The 20137-nt window shown below is 38.4% G+C and overlaps 1 long non-coding RNA gene across 4 annotated transcripts in view; it reads right to left on the minus strand.

The window, feature by feature from the left end:
• Positions 1-20137, minus strand: part of LOC140614889 (uncharacterized) — a 47529-nt gene that overhangs the window by 2781 nt on the left and 24611 nt on the right. For 3 of the 4 annotated variants that reach the window (XR_012015624.1, XR_012015616.1, XR_012015621.1), the window contains 2 exons: positions 5254-5363; positions 3617-3733 (listed from right to left, as the gene is read on the minus strand). This is a non-coding gene — a long non-coding RNA (uncharacterized lncRNA). The remainder of the gene's footprint in view (positions 1-3616; positions 3734-5253; positions 5364-20137) is intronic. The other variant, XR_012015622.1, reaches the window with a different exon arrangement.

The following is a 20137-nucleotide window of genomic DNA, read 5'->3' on the forward strand; positions in this document are numbered from 1 at the left end:
TAGGGCTCTGCACTCAGCCAGGAGTCCATTTCTCCCTCTCCCTCTGGTCTTCCCCCCGCCCCCTGCTTATGTGCTCTCTCTCTCTCTCTCTCTCAAATAGATGAATAAAAATGTTTAAAAAAAAAAAAAGAAAATGGGAGAATTCCATAGTTGACTTAATTTTTTTTAATTAAAAAAAATTTTTTTTAATGGATTCAACTAGAAGAATCTAAGCCCCCACTGTCCATGATTGGCAGGAATTCTATTATCAATCACTTTAGGGCAGCCCTGGTGGCTCAGCAGTTTAGCACCACCTTCGGTCCAGGGCGTGATCCTGGAGACCCAGGATCGAGTCCCACGTCAGGCTCCCGGCATGGAGCCTGCTCCTCCCTCTGCCTGTGTCTCTGCTTCTCTCTCTATCTCTCTGTATGTCTCTCATGAATAAATAAAATCTTTAAAAAAATCACTTTAGGGCTCCTCTCCTTCCTTAGATCATACAGTTATACCAGGAAGTTCATACCATCTCCTTGTCTCTCAGACCTTCAATGTCTTTGCTGCTATGGCTTCTTATGTCCACAAGATGCCACTGTTGGGGTACTGGTGTCCTGGCTGACGCCTCAAGCCAGAGGTTTCCATGTTCAGCTCTGTGCCCAGGGGTCCTTCCCTGGAGGCTGGCTCTGTCGTAGCTCTGTTTCTCCTGGAGAAATTCAGGGCTTATCCCTGTAGGCTTCTAAGCCTTAGTATGTAGCCTGTATCAGTTACCTGGCAGCGACTCCTTTCAAGGTTTTGCTGTCAAAGAGGGGCTGGTCTGAGCAGGCTGAGTTCTCTATCCCGAAGGTAAAACAAGTTCTTGTTCTTTTTCCAAATCCTTGGAAATATACACAGTTCCAATTTCCTTTCAACTCATAGACAAAATTAAGAACCCAACTGCACATTTCTTACATAAAGTGTCTTGATAACTCACTGGGTAGCACGTGAAGGCTCAGAGCCTAGACTCTGACCTGTAGGAACCTAAAGTCTTGGCTAACTTGGGGGTGAGTGTTACTTTTTATTCCTTCTTGATGCTTCTACAGGAAAAATAATAAACATCAAGTTAAAACTAGCTTAATTGCTTAATAGTTCTCTTTGTTACATACGTGCTCAATCATACCACTATTGCTATTATTATTAATGTTATAAACTAAAAGTAGTGGAGACTGGCTCCCTGCAGGAAGCCCGATGCAGGACTCAATCCCAGGACCTGGGATCACGTACTGATCTGAAGGCAGAGGTTCATCCACTGAGCCACTCAGGGTTCCTGGAAACTCACTTTAGAAGGTGGTTGTGGTGGTCCAAGCAAGTGGCTAGAGGGTGCAAGAAGTACAAACGAGGGTACAGAGTGGACAGATTCAAGGCCCCCAAGGTTTACAGAATCATACTCAATGATGGATTGAAAGCTTTAAAAAAAAAAAAAAAAAAGGATTGGAAGCTTTCCCTTAAGATCAAGAACAAGACAAAGATGCCTGCTTTCACCACTTCTGTTTCGCAATGAACTGGAAGTTTTAGCTACCCCCATACTAAATACTAATTTGGGGACTGTTGCTTATTATGAATGGAGGCCTAGATAATATGGAGACTCTTGGTTACCAAGCATCTGCACTGTTGACCACCCATGGTCTTAGGACTCTAAAATGTACTGTGTGAGGAGGTTTTGGTTTTTTGTTCTTTTGAGAATGTTGACTGAGTCCATCTTGTGGTGTCATTGGGACATATCTGCTGGGGGGATCTATCTCACGCTGTGTCTCTCCTCATTTTCTCTTATTTCTCTGTTTCTCTATCTGTCTCCATCCTCTGTCTCGCTTTCCCTCTGTCTCTCTCTCTCACACAGACACACACACACAGTCACACTCTCACACACTGCACAGAGTCAACAAGTCACCTCCCAAGCCTGTTGCACTCATACTCACTCTTTGCACAGAGAGTACACTGACTTCCTAGGAGTGTAGTAACATGGACCTATTTTCTCACCTGGGAAAAAAGCTGCCTATCTCACACACTCCCAAGCCTCAGGAACATGGAATCTGGGTGACTCTCCAGACTGAGGACAGCAAGGTTGCCCCATATGCCTTACTATATATAGTTTTTCCTAAGCAAGACACTGATTCCAGAATACATACCAGTTTCAGTACTTTCTGAGATGGACTCTAGTTACATAAAAGAGGATAATATGGAGGTCAGTTCATGTGTGTACTTTGTCATTGGTTCCTCTGGTAAGTATTGAACACCAAATGAGCAACAATAGTAGTGTCAAAGGCCCCCAAAGAAAGCACAGATTGCACCCATGGAGAAAGCATGAGCTTTTCCTGGGGAGATAGATATCTCTAGTTGATTGAAGCAGCAATTCCAAATTCAGAATTCAAGGCAGAAAAGTGCTTCTGAGTAATGTCCCCTACTGCACAGTTAACATCCTCCCCTTCCAACACTCCACCAAAATGGTCCTTAACCGATAAAAATACACTGTTCATTACCTTACATGTATTCACTTCAAAAAGAGGAAAACCAAGAGAGCAGAATTTCTAATTCAGGGAAAATGGGACAGGCTTATCATAGAAGTGGGTGGAGAGTCATTCACTGAGTTTTGGTGGACAAAATCTGGCACCACAGCCTTGGCAACATCTAGGAGGACACAGAATAAGTATCACTGCCTGAGTGGTGGTTCTCAGATATTAGTGAGATCAATGTATATATGAATCTAGAGGAAGACTGGATGGTAATTACTGGATAATAAGCATAAAATGAGCTATTGCTAGGCTATCCTCATTGGTGGATGAGGAGAAACCTTGGCTCAGGCCAAGGTCCCAGGTCCTGGATTCCATCTCCTCTTTGGGCACCCTACTCCGCGGGGTTGTGTTTCTCCCCTTTACTCTGCCCTTCTCCCTTGCGTATGCTCTCTCTTGCTGTATCTCTGTCTCAAATAAATAAATAAAACTTTTTTAAAAAGGCAAAAAAAAAAAAAAAGTAGTGGAGACTGACACAAAGTACCAACTTGTCTTCTAGCATACGTAGCATTTAGATGGCCGCTTTAAACAGGATGGAGGCACACTGGTGGGTTACCAAAATTCAGAGTTTGGTTCTCAGTTCTTCAGACCAGAAGCACACATTTATCATGCGTCCCAGCATGATTTGGCTAAGAGAGGCAATAACTGACCACAGAAGTGCTAGATTCATTAATTTCCCTGATAAATCCAAATGCTAAATGAATTTAATTTTAATTTAATTTAGCTAGCTAGTCAGAACATTTTCCATTCTGCAACATGGGTAACCAAAGTAAGATCTTAAAGTGTAAGAAAATAGAATGGTGGAAATGGGATGAAGATAATTGACATGATTATCCAGGTAACTGCGATGACCATTTTCTGTTGTGGCATTCCTCCTACATGGGTAAAAATATATACATTCCTGGTAGGAAATTTCTTTCCCTGTTAAGTACAGGAGACCCTTTTGACTTTTCTTTATTGAGAATTGGATCACATAACTTCAGCATTGAAGGGAACCAAAAGCCATCCAATCCCTCTGCATTTCCAACACAACATCCACTACCATCTCTATCCTTAGTTGGCCTGTGCTTGAAAAAGCCGGATGACAAGGAACTCACTACCTCTCAGGCATCTCTATTTTTGGGCAACTTTGATTGATAGGAGACTTCTTTATACTAAGATCAAAATCTGTCTTTATGGTTTCTCCTATGTGGTGGTTGGCTTCCCTTCAGCAACATCTGTAAAACAAAATTTATTTTTATGATGTGTATATCCTTGGAGTCCAGCTCCAGCAGGACATACAAGACAGGCCCATCTAAAATTTCTTCCATAATATCTTCCTCAGGCCAAACATTGCTGGTTTATTCAGTCATTCCTTGGGATCTGTTATCAAATTTTGGCCATTCTTTTTTTTTTTTTTTTTAAAGATTTTACTCATTTATTCATAAGAGACAGAGAGAGAGAGAGAGAGAGAGAGAGAGGCAGAGACACAGGCAGAGGGAAAAGCAGGTTCCATGCAGTTAGCCCTATGTGGAACTTGATCCCGGGGCTCCAGAATCATGCCCTAGGGCAGACGCTTTAACCAGCATCCCAAATCTTGGCCATTCTTTTGTGTATTGTTTTAGTTTACTCATATCCATTTTGAATAGGGATGTGTCAAGGTACATGGAAAGAAACATGGCTTTCATAGTCAAAGACATCCAAGCTTCATTGCTGGTGAATGATAATTTCCTTTTTCCAGCTGTCTTAGAAGAATTAAATAAGATTTTGAATTTATTTATTCATTCATTCATTTTCTCTTTCTTGTGCTACATAATGAAGATGGATGGTATATTACATGGATAGAGATGTAATAGGACTGTAATAGAACCATCATAGAACTTATATTAAAATGACAGTAATAATAAAGTTTTAAATAAATGCTATGCTGAGAGAAATATAAGGTGCTATGGGAGCATACAAATAGGGCTTCTAACACAGCAGGGGTGGTAGTAATTATAGGGGAGGTTTCCTGAGGAGAAATGATCTTCCCTCCAAACTAATTTCTATTTATTTATTTTTTAAAATTTTTACTTATTTATTTGAGAGAGAGAGGGAAGAGAGGGGTGGGGGGGGGTGTGGATGGAGAGAAAGAATATCAAACAGATTTCCAGCTCAGTGCAGAACCCAGTGCAGGGCTTTATCTCACAGTCCCAAGATCATGACCTGAGCCAAAATCAAGAGTCAGTCCATTAACCAACTGAGCCACCCCAGTGCCTGCTGATTTCTATTTATTATTTATGTTGTTGTAGTATCTCTCTTTTTTCTTAAAATTTTATTTATTTGAGAGAGCTAGAGAGAGAGAGATAAAAGAGAGAGAGAGCAAGCAGGGAGGGGCAGAGAGAAAGAATCTGAAGCAGATTCTGCATTGAACACAGAGCTTGACGTGGGGCTCAGTCCCATGACCGCAAGATCATTACATGAGCTGAAACCAAGAGTTGGACACTTAACCGACTGAGCCACCCAGAAGCCCCGTATTATTTATTTTTATGTAAGTTTCTCAAGATACTTTTTAGAAGGACATGAGATATAGTAAAAAAATAAAAAAGTATATTCATCTGAGTATCTTATTGAAACGCTAAATCCAACATATGCCAAACTGTGTGCATCTTTTCTCAAAAGTCAAGATTCTCTTCTATATTTACCTTAGAAAGTGTTACAACTAAAGATCTGTCTCTTTGCCCCCACACCATCCCAATCCCTACATCCAATGACTTACCAAATCCTGTAGATTCTTTATAAAGAATTCTTGTGAATTTTTCTCTCATAAATAACCAATAAGTTTGGGCCACTATGAAGACTTAAGAGACTGTCCACTGGAAGGCAGAGCTGAGAAATGGAGAGACATTGAGTATCACACTTTGCTTTTGGCCAAAATGGAGTTAATAACACTGCCTACTTTGTTATGGGATCAAGGAACCCACTATAGCAAAAGAGGTGCCGGCACACAGGATACACTGGTCCCATCGCTCACTTCACCATCCCAAAGCCACCAACCTGACAGAATGTTGGGATGACATTTTTCTTTCTTAATAACAGCTTTATTGAGATATAACACATGTACCATAAAATTCACCTTTTTAAAGTATACAATTCAATGATTTTTGTCTATTCACAAAATTGTGCAAGCATCAATACTCTTAATCCTAGAACATTTTCATCACTTTCAAAAGAAACCCAGTACCCCATTCCTGCCTCCCTCAAGGCTGACAATCACTAATGTACTTCATGGTTCTACAGATTTGTCTATTCTGGACATTTCATATAAAGTGAATGATACAATATACGCCCTTTTGTGATGGGCATCTTTCACTTAGCACACTATTGTCAAGGTTCATCCACACTATGCAGCGTATCAGAACTACATTCCTTTTTACTGCTTAGTAACATTCTATTACATGGCTATATACCAAAAAAACAAACCAAAGCAGAACCAAAAAACCCCACTACCTACTTTGTAGGTTTGTTGTGAATTAAATGAGTGGATATGTGTAAAGTGCTCAGGATGGTGCCAGGCCCATGAGAGCTTACCGGTCATGGTGGTTTTGTTATGATCACACTTGATCCTTAAATTCAGTCAGGCAGGAATCCAGCACTTCCACAAACATTTTCATTTATGTGAGCTAATAAACATACTTTTTGTTTAGCCCCAGCTTTAGCTTTTTAGTGTGTATATTTGATTTTCTCCTGAAAATATATAAATCTTAATAGACATAGTCCCATTGACACTGTAACCAACACAGAAGGCAAGGGCAACATCTTATTTCTCTTCGTAACCCCAGCATCTAGCACAGCACCTGGCATGGAGTAGGCATTAGCTGAATACTTGGAAAATTCCAGGAGGTGCTGGGAACACAAGGATAAACAAGAACCTGCCTGAAGGAGTTGGCTTTTGGAGGGAGCCCTGTTAATTGTTTTTGGAGCTCTGTTGTTTCCTCTCAGGGCCCATTAAAGCACAGTAGAGACAATGGCTGGGGCCCACAATCCTTTCTGGGTCATAAGAGTATTTAAAAATTTTTTTTAATCAGAAGAAAAAAATGAACTTTTAGGTAAAAAAATGAAATGTTTTAATATTATATTGGCCTTTATACCAATGCAATCATAAAATATTATATATATGTGTGTATGTATTTGTATTATTATTATTATTATTATTATTATTTATTATTATTATTTTTTAATGGGTGAAGGAGTCCATGAAGGCAAAAGTGCCTAGAGTCCGTGGAAGCCGCAATGCAGTCTTGCTTCTTTTGTCTGTTCTTTGTCTTCTTTCTCCTTAGAGTTCTTTTTCCCTTCACACTCATTCTCACATACTCAGTCCTTTAGTTTGATTTTAATTTTCTCTTTGATCTGACACATTATTTCTATATGTTCTTTGGCTATTATTTATAATTAATGTCAAATATTTTTTATTAAAAATACTCTAGGCCCACTTTATGTCCTTATTTATTTTTAAAAAATATTTTATTTTATTATTTTTTAAAAGATTATTTGAGAGAGAGAGAGCACATGAGAAGAGGGGGACGGGCTGAGGGAGAGGAAGAAAATCTCAAAGAGACTCCATGCTGAGCCAGGGCCCAGCTTGGGGTTCAATCTCATGACCCTGAGATCACGACCTGAGCCGAAACCAAGAGTTGAATCTTTAGCCAAATGAGCCACCCAGGTGCCTCTATTATTTATTTATTTATTTTTAAATTTTTATTTAAATCCTATTAGTTAACATGCAGTGCAATATTGGTTTTAAGAGTAGAATACAGGGATCCCTGGGTGGCGCAGCGGTTTGGCGCCTGCCTTTGGCCCAGGGCGCGATCCTGGAGACCTGGGATCGAATCCCACATCGGGTTCCCGGTGCATGGAGCCTGCTTCTCCCTCTGCCTGTGTCTCTGCCTCTCTCTCTCTCTGTAACTATCATAAATAAATAAAAATTAAAAAAAAAAAAAGAGTAGAATACAGTGACTCATCATTTACATATAACACCCAGTGCTCATCACAAGCACCCTCCTTAATACCCATTCCTCATCTAGCCCATCCCCCATCTATCTCCCACTATCAACCCTCAGTTTGTTCTCTATTATTAAGAGTCCTTTTTGGTTTGTTTACCTCTGTCTAAAAGATTTTATTTTTAACTAATCTCTACACTCAGTATGGGGCTCAAACTCACAACCCCAAGACCAAGAGTTGCATGCTCTACTGACAGAGCCAGCCAGACACCCCATGACCTTTTTTTTTTTTATGACCTTTTTTTTTTAAGGGAGAGATCTATCTATCTATCTATCTATCTATCTATCTATCTATCTATCATCTATCTATCAAGTTTTAATTCCAGTATAATTAACATACAATTTATATTAGTTTTAGGTATATAATACAGTGATTCAATAATTCTATACATTTTCAGTGCTCATCATAATAAGCATACTCTTAATCCCCTTCACCTATTTCACCCATTTCACCCATCCTCCCACCCACCTCCTCTCTGATGACTATCTGTTCTCTATAGTTAAGAGTTTGTTTTTTGATTTTTCTTTTTATTTTCCTGTGTTTTGTTTCTTAAATTCTGCATATGAATGAAATCGTGTGATATTTGTCTTTCTCTGACTGACTTATTTCACTTAGCATTATAGTTCTATCCATACTGTTGCAAATGGCAAGATTTCATTCTTTTTGCTGGCTAATATTCCATTGTATGTTTATATATCTTCTCTTTACATTCATCAATTGATAAACACTTGAGCTGCTTCCATAGCTTGGCTATTAAATAATGCTGCTATAAATTTATAAGTTCATGTATCCCTTTGAATTAGTGTTTTTGTGGGGTTTTTTGAGCAAATACCAAGTAGTGTGATTACTAGATCATAGGGTAGTTATATTTTTTACTTTTTGAGGAACTTCCATATTGGTTTCCAAGTGGTCACACCAGTTTGCATTCCCATCAAGAGTGCACTAGGGTTCCTTTTTATCCACATCCTTGCCAACGCTTGTTGCTTTATGTCCTTTCTTGATCCATGTAACCATACCCATGCTACCCCCAGGCCCTCAGCCGCCAGCCTGGCTTCTTGGCTGAGGAGGCAAAGCCCTGAGAGTTGCCACATTTGTCTCATCACCTAAGACTGACTGCTGATCTGGCTATCTGGGGGCAAGGGCCAGGCTTTGGTTTGAGGTCCATTGCACCAGGCACTGTGGGAGCAACCTGCAGCATGTCTAGCACTCAGTTCTAACCAAGCAGCTGCCCAAAGGGACTATTCTCAGGTTGAAGTGGTGTCATGTGGTCCATCTATCAACATTTTTTGAGACGCTATAGTCTGCTCTCCTATTGTACCATCTTGTATTTGCTTTCCTTCCTTTTTTGGGCCTCATTTCCTTCCTCTTCTGGGGAGGTCTCAATTCTTCCTTTGACCTCACTCTTGCTTTCCTGAGATTGATCTCCCCAAGAATTGGTCACAAATAGGTTACATTTATTAAGACTTTCTGTATGCCACTCTATCCCAAACTTTAGCATTGGATTTTCATGTCGGCCCTATAAAGTAGGGATCATTATCATGTCATTTTTACAAATAAAGAAAATCAGGCCTAATGTCACAAGTTATGTATTGCATTTGATTATTGGTTTAGATAATTCCCAATTCAAGACCCTCTGGATCTTTAAATGTTTATAATTGATAGCCTATAAAAACTAACGGAAGACCTGAAGCACCACAGCACATTGGTATTACCATGTTTTGCATCTCTATGCTGTAGTTTGAACTGCCAAGTCTTTAAAATTGATGAAGAAATATTAGATCACAATTTTCATCTTCTCTATAGCAACATTTTGAAAATATTTTTCATCTGCCATTTATTTTGCCTGTTCTTTTCCTCCCCTTTCCCCCCCTCCAAGTAACTTTATTTAAGTTTCGTACAAGTTTTTAAACTTTGCGTATCATTGAAAAAGATGATTTCTTGTGGATTATATTTAGAGGATGCTTATTACATGGTGAATGAGCCAGGGCAGTTGTCCAGGCTAGCAGGAATTCTTATTACCACATTACCATACTACCACAGAGTTGGTAGTATGGATTTTTCCTTTTCTTTAGCAATTAACAATGCAAAATTTCTCTTCTGCTTCGTGGAATTACTTGCTGCAAGATGATTGTCTGATTTCGTGTTCAGCTCTGCAAACTCTACTCCTATAAGAAGGAAACTACTCATTTTAAGGAAGCTCCTCAGGCCAGCAGCCTATGGACCCTAGTCTCATTGCTATAAACTAAATTTTGTGTCTTCTGTACTTGAGGGTGTGCAATGTAGCTCACCGTGGAGAACTACATTCTGCTAGTTCTGCACATGTGTATCTTCTGTGATTTGAAGTTGGGATCATCCTTACTTTGATCTTCACTGCTTTTAGCAGCACTTCCTATTTGTGGTTAGGGCTTTCACATGTTTCCTAGTTTCATCAAAGATGGACAGAATTTGCATTTATGTTCCTCTTTCCTACTTTATTATTTTTTTCCAGGGTGATAAGATGATAAGAAAAATATATAGGTAGAACAGTTATGGGTATAATAAGTATGTACCATTTCATCCCCCTGACAGTTTAAGAAACTTAAAATTGATTTTATAGAATATAGATCCAAAGAGGATGTTAGAATCATCTGAACGTAACACAAACGTTTCTGAAAATTAAAGGAAACTCGAAACTCATCCAGGGAAGACTGGGGAACACGAAGCAAGAATTACTAGTTACTCCAGAAACTAGAATACCTAGTTTCTCATATAGCATCCTCCTACATTTAATAGAGACTAGTAATTAATAGATAACACATACAAACACTTATTCATGGAATTTTATCTAAAAATTTCCAGTCCTTAGAATTTAGGAGGGGGGATTAAATTATGGACTTAATTTTTCCTTAGAGTTAAACTTGAAACTTACTTTTTCATACACACATATAGACACACTTACATAGAGATTTTAAAACATTTCAATATTTACCTTAGTTAAATTCAATTTCTTGGAAGACCTTTGAAAACCTCTCTATCTATATACCCATGTGCATTCATACCCATATAAATGAAAAGTGTATGTATGAATACACTCACATACACTTACATATCATAAATATATATACACTTAAACACATATATACAAATGTGTATATTTTCTACCTCATAAAATATTTCATAAATATTTTTAAAATTTCATTATATTTCATAAATTTCCAAAACAAGTTAAGAATGCCAAATTACAACTAAATTAATATAACATTAAAATAAAATGAAACTTAATAAAGAAATAAAATTACATTTTTGAAGACTTTAAGCAAGTTTGTGTAAAACAGTATCTGTAAATTCAGCTAATTTTAACAAAATCAATTCACAAAGGACATTACAGATTTTATCTCATGCTATCATTTACATTTATTTCTCTCAAGTATCAAGCCAGATGTTATAATTTTTTTATATAAATAGAGAACATTTAGAAAACTTAAGTCATAAAATATTTCAGGCACTTCAGTTCTGGCATAAATCGTAACTGATTCTTTGTATGGAATATCCTCCAAGTGCATTATTCTGTAATTTTCATAATTATGAGAGAGAGAAAGCATGTGGCCATCTTTAAGAATTAAGGTTCATATATAACTTATTTCACCAACAAACATTTTTCTATTTTAATTAATATCAAATAAATACCCACTTGAGTGATAACACATCTTTCAGTTCTGTTATATACTTTTGCTACGGTATTTTTGGGCTAAACAAAACATTTAGAATAAAAGTTACCAAAATTGGAGTTGTGCAAATTAATTTAAGAAACTTCATAAAGGAATTTTACTAAAGTAGGAGTTGTGATAGCTTCCTTTCCCTTCTTGATTCTGAAGCAGCTCTTAAGGCAGAATTATTAACTTTGAGCCAGTTAATAATTAGAACCCCCTCTATCCTTGTTTCTCCCTCTAGAATCTCTATATGGGAAAAACATCATGATAATTTTCTGGGTATATTTCATTTTAAGTACCTGTATTTTTCTCCCTAATATGTTACTTGATTCAGTCTATCAAGATCATAGTTATCCCTGAAAGAAAAAATTCAAGAAAAATTCATTCTGGAACAAAAGTTATGACTTTAGGGATGATTTAGATCATCGTGGCATTTTACTTTCCTTAAATGGATTCCACCTTACTTCAGTATACTTGAGAACCATTGATCATCCTAGAATACACAAAACTAGTAGTTTTAAAAATTGTTTTCACGGACAAATCACACATTTAATGAGAATTGATAAGACTTATAATTTCTCAATTTCTCACACATATAAATCATACATTAATTCTGGTGAAAACATACTCATCAAAAATAAGTTTCAGAAAGGAGTTTCTCATATTTATGAATGGAAATTTAATAACTACTTTTAAGGATCAATGAATTTGGAGACTATACCTATCTACACTATTATCTATCCATATATTTAAAACCTTGACTTCTATTGAATTTACTTTGCGGAGTTAAAATTTTTCATTATTTTAGATCCTCTCTATTTTAAAGTTGACATGTAGAAGGCATTTTACATAATGTGGGGATTATTACCTTCTTGATTTAGTAGAATTTGCTTTGAAAACTTGCAGAACATTATGTGGATCTCAAGTAGTTGATGTGCCCAGGGGTACGCAAGAGGATCAGAGGATAGAGGCATTGGCAAAAGGGAAAAAACCCAAATAGCATCCATTAAGGGAAGCCTGTAAAAGACTGGGCAATCTCATGTAAGAACAAGCTTTGGTACTAGGAAATTGCTGATCCCTAAATGATGCTGTAGATTTAACAGAGGCCATGGTGAAAACTGTGGCAGGCATGAGATGCATTTGTAGAGGGGGATAGAAACTGCTTCCCACTACCAAAGAATCCTCCTGTTAGTTCAGTGAACAGATGAACTACTCATAGTGCCTACTAGTGAAAAGGACCCTCTGCATATCTACACAAAAATGTTCATTATGATTGTTATGATTCAAAATTATTCTAGGAGTTCTACCCTATGTAATAGGATAAGAAAAAAGAATAAAATGTAAAAAGATGTCATTAATATTAACAAATGTAGGATAATATGAATTGTGTGATTCCATTAAAATATATGTGTATAATTATATCAAAGAAAATGATTTACTTTTTGGGGCACCTGAGTGACTTAGTCAGTAAGCATCTGACTTGATTTTGGTTCAGGTCATGACCTCAGTACTGTGAGATTGAGCCCTGCATTGGGCTCTGTGCTTAGTCGTGCTTGCTCTTTCTCTCTCTCTCAAATAAACAAATCTTAAAAAAACAAAAAGGACTTACTTTTTGGTAACATATACTTATATTTTTTGTTTTCTATTCGTCTTCAATTGTTTGCACTTGTGAATGTGTATGAATTTTGGTAATAAAAATGGAAAACTCTACCTAATTCAGAGGTCCTTAGGCTAGAAGTACCTGGGTTGCTCAGCCAGGTAAGTGTCTCACTCTTTTTCTTTTTTTTTTTATTTAAATTCAATTTGCCAACATATAGTATAACATCCAGTGCTCATCTCATCATGCACCTCCTTAATGCTCATAATCTGTTACCCTATCCCTCAACCCACCTCCCCTTTTTCAACCCTTTGTTTCCCAGAGTTAGGAGTCTCTCATGGTTTGTCTTCCTCTCTAATTTTTCCCCACTCAGTTTCCCTCCCTTCCCTTATGGTCCCTTTCACTAGTTCTTATATTGCATGTACGAGTGAAACAATATGATAATTGTCTTTTTCCAATTGACTTATTTCACTTAGCATAATACCCTCCAGTTCCATCCACATCAATGTAAATGGTAGGTATTCATCCTTTTTGATGGTTAAGTAATATTCCTCTCTCTCTCTCTCTCTCTCTCTCTGTGTGTGTGTGTGTGTGTGTGTGTGTGAATACCACATCTTCTTTTAAGTGTCTCACTCTTGATTTTGGGTTAGGTCATGATCTCAGGGTTGTTAGGTCCAGCCCCACATTGAGCTCTGCATTGGGCTCTGTGCTGGGTGTGGAGCCTGCTTAAGATTTTCTCTCTCTCCCTCTGCCTACCTTCTCTCTTAAGAAAAAAAGTCCTTAGGCTACAAGGAAAATAGCTCTATTTTTCTAACTTTTCTATTTTTCTATATTTCATACAATCACTGTCAGAAAATTTATGTATTTCTTAAACACTCTGTATATATCTTTCACAGCAGAATGAGCAGAAATCTTGAATTAAGAGTTCTGTAACTTTTTTCTTTATATAAATGTTGGCTTTTAGTCTTTCCTTTTTCTCTTGTAATAGGAATATTTGTAACCCAGGAAAATTCCATTATGAAGAGTTAAGGAATCAGCATAGAAGATTCATTCACAGTAATGAAATTTCATGCAGTTATCAAAATAATGGCTTAAAAGAATTTTAATTAGGGGTGCCAGGGTGGCTCATTTAGTTAAGTATCTATCTTTGGCTCAGGTCATGATCTCAGAGTCCTGGGATCAAGCCCCACATCAGGCTCCATGCTCAGCGGGGAGTCTGCTCCTCCCTCTCTCTCTCTCTGTCCCTCTTTCCTGCTTGTTTTCTTTCTCTCTCAAATAAATAAATAAATAAAATCTAAAAAATTTTAAAACTTTAATTATATGAGAAAAATTTCAAAATACAATGATTTAAAATATGAGAAAACCAAATCATTTATGCAGTGTGATCCCAGCTACATCTTAAAATTAAAATGTGCCTAGGAGGAAGAAGATAGACCAAAATATTAACAGTGGTGAGAGGACAGGTCACATATTTTCTTCTTTATATTTTTTCCTTAGTTTCCAAGTCAAGTTGAATGAGTACATCTTATTTTTGTCAATAGGAAAAAATCAATATTTTAAAAATGTTAAACAGTAAAATATAGATTCAAATAAGTAAAAGCTGTCAGAAATGAGAATGGAATTTATGAGTGTGAAGCAGAAATAGGAAGATAGAGGCAATTCTGTGCTGACACATGGAGAATACGAAGAGCTGAAGAGACTCTATTTAGTAAGATGACCTCATTTGATTTATAGAGAATAGTGTCTTGATCTTGTACATTTATTTTTTCAGTATCCAAATCAGGGACTTTCATATTGTGCTGAGAAGCCAAAAAAATGCAGAGGATAGATAATCTTTCATTAGAGCCCAAATTTCTGCAGGCAGCCATTCCTCTCTTGACAGAGCTTCAGTAGTGGTGTGCTCCTGTGGTCCAGCTGAGCAGGCTCATCTCCATCTTGTCAGCACATAGAAGAAAATAAAACTGCAGGCATCTGAGTTACTCATAGCGAGCTAAAGCTAAAAAAAGAGGCGACAGGGTGGAGGTGGGTGGTGATGGCATGGATCCTAAGCACGGCTTTCAAGGCATAAATACTTATGGTGCACAGAGTATCTACAAACTGGGAATGTAACTGAACAGACAGCATGGAAAGACAGGAGTCTTTGCTGGGGAAAACTAAGAAAAGATGGCCACACCCTATATAATTTGCAACCTCTTATATATACTGCATTTAAAGCAGCATTTCAAAAAGTAAGCTTGTCATCATCCATTTCATCTCCTTTTTTCTCCCTTATTTATGTTCTGTTAATTAAAGAAGGAGGCCATTAGGGACACTTGGGTAGCTCAGTCAGTTAGGTTAGTGTTTGCCTTTGTCTCAGCTCATGATTCTGTGGTCCTGGGGTCCTGGGATCAACCCCTGCGTTAGGACTCCCTGTTCGGTGGGAAGCCTGCTTCTCCTTACTCTGCCCCTCCCCCTGCTGTGCTCTCTTGCTCACTCTCTCTCAAACAAATAAAATCTAAAAAAATAAAAATAAAGAAGAAGGCCATTAGACAGAGGTAGCTCTAATGCTGGGGCAGCCCATCTAAGCAAACCAAACTCTAAACCTGTAAATGCCTTGAGGTTAAAAAATTGAAACCTAAGGACAACCAGTCCCAAATGGCCAGCTAGGCTTTAAGCAATAGCCAGTCTATTTCCCTGTCTTGCTTCTGTACTCTCTCTGTTTAAGTCTTTACCCTGATTCCTGTGATCCTAGCTACTTCCTACTAGGTGCTATCTGGTTGGAATGAATAAATGCTTAAATAAACTTAAAAACTTTAATATACTTGGGGTGCCTGGTGGTGCAGGTGGTTGAACCTTGGGATTCTTGGTTTCAGCTCAGGTTAAGATCTCAGGGTCTGAGATGGAGCTCAGCCTCCAGCCCTGAGTGGAATCCCACATGAATCTCCGGGTACAGCCTTGCCTAGGGCTCCATGCTCAGTGAGTATTCCACTTGAGATTCTCTTTCTCTCCCTCCCCACTTTCCCCCACCCACTTTTTCTAGCTCTTTCTCAAATAAATAAATAAATAAATCTTTTAAAAAACTTTAATATGCTTCACTTTGTCATTTAAACTTCTGTTAACCTGACCTCCACTGTCCCAATTCCCAATGCTCAAACATTTTGTCTTCTCTGCAGTCATCTCCTATATACAATTAGTCAACAAATCTTCAACAAGTATGCAAAAAGTATGCAACATTTCACAAATCTAGTCCCTTATTTCTGTTACATTGCCATTATCCTCACTTAGAATCTCATTGCTTCTCATATGAGCTCTTGAAATTATCTCTTAAGTGCCCCTACTCAAATCTAGGTGATATAATCGGTTGATCAAAATGTTATTATTGATTTTCTCAAAAACTTTTGATTTCTTCCTCTTAGCCAAGGTTGCATTCTTGTGTGATACTTTGTTATAATCTATTTGTATAATTTTTCCATTCCCTGCTCTACAGTAAACTTTTTGAGGGCAAGGATACATTGAATTTATTTTTCAGTCCTTCTCAATGCTACATGTATTTAAAAGTCATAACAGTGCTTGTTTCATATAATCGTGGGCCCTTGATGCATAATTATTAACTTAGCTTCATTACCCTCTTACCTCAGTTCCAAGGAGCTCCTTCTAAAAGCATGCCTTAGATGAGAGAAATGGGGCTGATACTTCCTCTCTGAACCACAAAACTACTTCCTGAGCACCTGTTGCCTCCCATATCCTCAGTCAGTGGTGGAAATGCATTAATGTGCAGTCCGTCAAAAATACTGAGGTTATCATCCTTTTTCCACAACTACCTGTTTGCTGGTAGGTGTTGGCACCTCTATCTCTGTTAGGAATTGTTGCCCATAATATTAGGCACAAGTAGATGCAGCTCCTCCACTTTGATAGACACAAGTTCTTAATTGCATATAGTTCAGGACTGATTGCTGTTACACTGTCGCCACCATGAAGGATGCTCTGCCTACTTTCCTAAAAGCTCTTTGCTCTGTTGCTGGGAATCTCTGTTCCTCATGCTCTCTTCCACTCTACCATTGCCAGTGCTCCAGTATTCTGCAATAAAGTCGAACCTCTCTGCCTCTGCTCCAGCCATGGTTAGGGGAGCTCTCACCATGCCCCTGGAAGCTCATTCTTTCAAGTATTCTTTTTTTTTTTTTCAAATATTTTATTTATTTGGGAGAAAGCGAGAGAGAGAGCACAGGTCGAGGGGAGAGGTAGAGGGAAAGGGACAAGCAGACTCCTCGCTGGGTGAGGAGCCTAAGATGGGGTTTGATCCCAGAACCCTGAGATCATGACCCTGAGCCAAAGTCAGATGCTTAACCAACTGAGCCACCCGAACACCACTTAAGTATTCTTATTTCAGAAGGAAGGTCCTTTGTTATAGAATTTTTCTGTCCTATGAAAAACTCAGTGCAACCTTTCTCTCAAGAGAAGGGCTGGGATTTTCATCTTTTCTCTGGGCCAGTGAGTTGAGGGATCTAACAGAGTGCCTCAAATAGACTTATGGCTCTTTGATTTTCTTTTCTTTTTTTTTTTTTTTTAAAGGTTTTATTTATTTATTCATGAGAGACAGAGAGAGAGGCAGAGACACAGGCAGAGGGAGAAGCAGGCTCCATGCAAGGAGCCCAACGTGGGACTGGATCCCCAGCCTCCAGGATCAGGCCCTGGGCTGAAGGCGGTGCTAAACTGCTGAGCCACCAGGGTGCCCGGCTCTTTGATTTTCAAGCAATTTACTCAGACCATTAAATACTCTAGACATTAACATAGTGTGTGTGAGGGCGTTTGTTCCTGTAAGCTTTTGCTTTTAGCCATTAATATAGTCCCAGACTTCCAAGGGCTATAAGCAAGTAAATATAGGATTTTTAGTTATGACCATCTTTCTGTCCTTTTTTTTTTTTTTTCTTCTTGGAGGACTGGCACAATTAGACCCACCCGATTTGCCTAGTACTTTGCAGGCTATACTAATGAGAGGGAGTTGAGTAGGAAAAATGGAGCTCTGAACTAGGTGAAACAAAAGTCAACATAAAGCTTATTTGAAGATGGTACAATACAAAAACTATAAGTATACTAGAAATACCTAAAAACAGAAGAAAAGCTTCCGAAACAAGAAAAGCTTTCAAAAGAAGACAAGAGGGATCCCTGGGTGGCGCAGTGGTTTAGCGCCTGCCTTTGGCCCAGGGCGCGATCCTGGAGACCTGGGATCGAGTCCCACGTCGGGCTCCCGGTGCATGGAGCCTGCTTCTCCCTCTGCCTGTGTCTCTGCCCCTCTCTCTCTCTCTGTGACTATCATAAATAAATAAAAATTAAAAAAAAAAAAAAACAAAAGAAGACAAGAAATTTCAGTACCTATAGACAAAAGTAAAATGCAAGTATAATGATAAATTAAAGAGCTTAACACCATCTGCAAACATTTGCAAAGACCAAATCTGCAAAAGCCAAACCCTAGAGGAAATCTCTGCAGTGTGGTAGGCACTGAGTGGTTGAATCTTTCAGCACTCCTTAAGGAGGCAGCCACATAGATCCAGCTAGAGTTATGTTCTAATTTACTGATCCCTGTTTTCCCTGGTCACAGCTGAATGGCCTAGGACTAAGCTTTACATCCAAGCTGGGTCCATCACAGTCCTTTCGCTAGACCCACTGGTTCTCAACTAGACATGATTTTGCCCCCAAGGGACATTTGGCAAAGTCTGGAGACACTTTTGAGTGTCACAACTGGCATCAGGTAGGTAGAGAGGTCAGGAATGCTGCTAAACATCTCACAATTCACAGGAAAACCCCCTACGACAGAATTAGCCTGTCCAAAGTGTCAATAGTGCTGAGATTGATAAACTTCACAGTTGATTGATCCCTGGTTTGGGCCTTACCCAGACTGTTCCTCATATGGGTATGTACAATTAAAAGTTAGATGAGGGGTCCCTAGGTAGCTCAGTTGGTTAAGTGTTCCACCCCTGGTTTGGGTTCAGGTTATAACCTCAGGGTCATGAGATTGAGCCCAGCATCTGCTCCCTGCTCAGCACATAGTCTGCTTGGAATTCTCTCTCTCCCTCTCTTTCTGCCCCTCCCACCTCTCAAATAAATAAATAAAATTATTAAAAAATTAATTTAAAAAATTGGATGAAAAACATTCCCCTGATAAGTGATGGTGAGATGGGGGAACTTTAAGTTTTACTTATTCTTGAGTCAGAGAAAAGACATTGCCTAGAATTCACAAAAACATTATAATAAGTCATAATTCAGATAAATTGTTTTTTAGAGAAAGGGTTTGGTTTATTTATTTTTTTTCCTTATGGCTCTTTCTCCACAACATTCAATATGAGAGACTGTGTTGAAGCGTTAACTGTACAGTTTTTAATATCAGTCATAATGAATCCCTTACTCAGTCTGGCATCCAGTAATCCAAAACCAGCTATTTCAGTTGCAACGAAATTAGACAACTATTGTCTAATTCTCTGCCTATGGTGCATGATGGAAAAGATGCAAAGTTAATTTAGGGTAAACTTTTGCTCCCAGTGATGTTAACAACAACAACAACAACAAGAATCACAACAACAAAAAAACTCAGTGTGTGTAAGTATTTTCATAAGAATTTGGGGGAAATTTTGTTGTTTTTCTTTTCAGAAATGCTAGCACACTTTACCAAGACACCTGGTCTTTGAGTCTTTGTTATAATGCTACAGGGTTCTGGGATGTGTCATCAAAAAGGCACCAGTGAACAAACAATATCAGAACCAGCAGCAAAGCAAAATAAAAGCAAATGTAGGGATCCTTGGGTGGTTTAGTGGTTGAACATCTGCCTTCAGCTGAGGGCGTGATCCCAGGGTCCTGGGATGGAGTCCTGCATCAGGCTCCCCTCTCGCAGGGAGCCTCCTTCTTCGTCTGCCCGTATCTCTACTTATCTTTCTGTGTCTCTCATGAATAAATAAATAAAATCTTTATTTTTTTAAAATTTTTATTTATTTATGATAGTCACACACACACAGAGAGAGAGAGAGAGGCAAAGACACAGGCAGAGGGAGAAGCAGGCTCCATGCACCAGGAGCCCAACGTGGGATTCGATCCCGGGTCTTCAGGATCGCACCCTGGGCCAAAGGCAGGCCCCAAACCGCTGCGCCACCCAGGGATCCCAATAAAATCTTTAAAAAGAAGGTGAGCAAATGTATATAAGATTATTTGCAAGAAGTGGTTTTTAGGAAGAGGACAAGAGTATGTATATACATATATATATATGTATGCATTGTCAAAGGTATTTAAGAATTATTTTAAAATGCTTATTGTGATTTAGGTGTGATTACACAGTACGCGGAAGGAGACCG

This window comes from Canis lupus, chromosome 23, assembly GCF_048164855.1.
Source record: "Canis lupus baileyi chromosome 23, mCanLup2.hap1, whole genome shotgun sequence".
Classification (NCBI taxonomy): domain Eukaryota; kingdom Metazoa; phylum Chordata; class Mammalia; order Carnivora; family Canidae; genus Canis; species Canis lupus.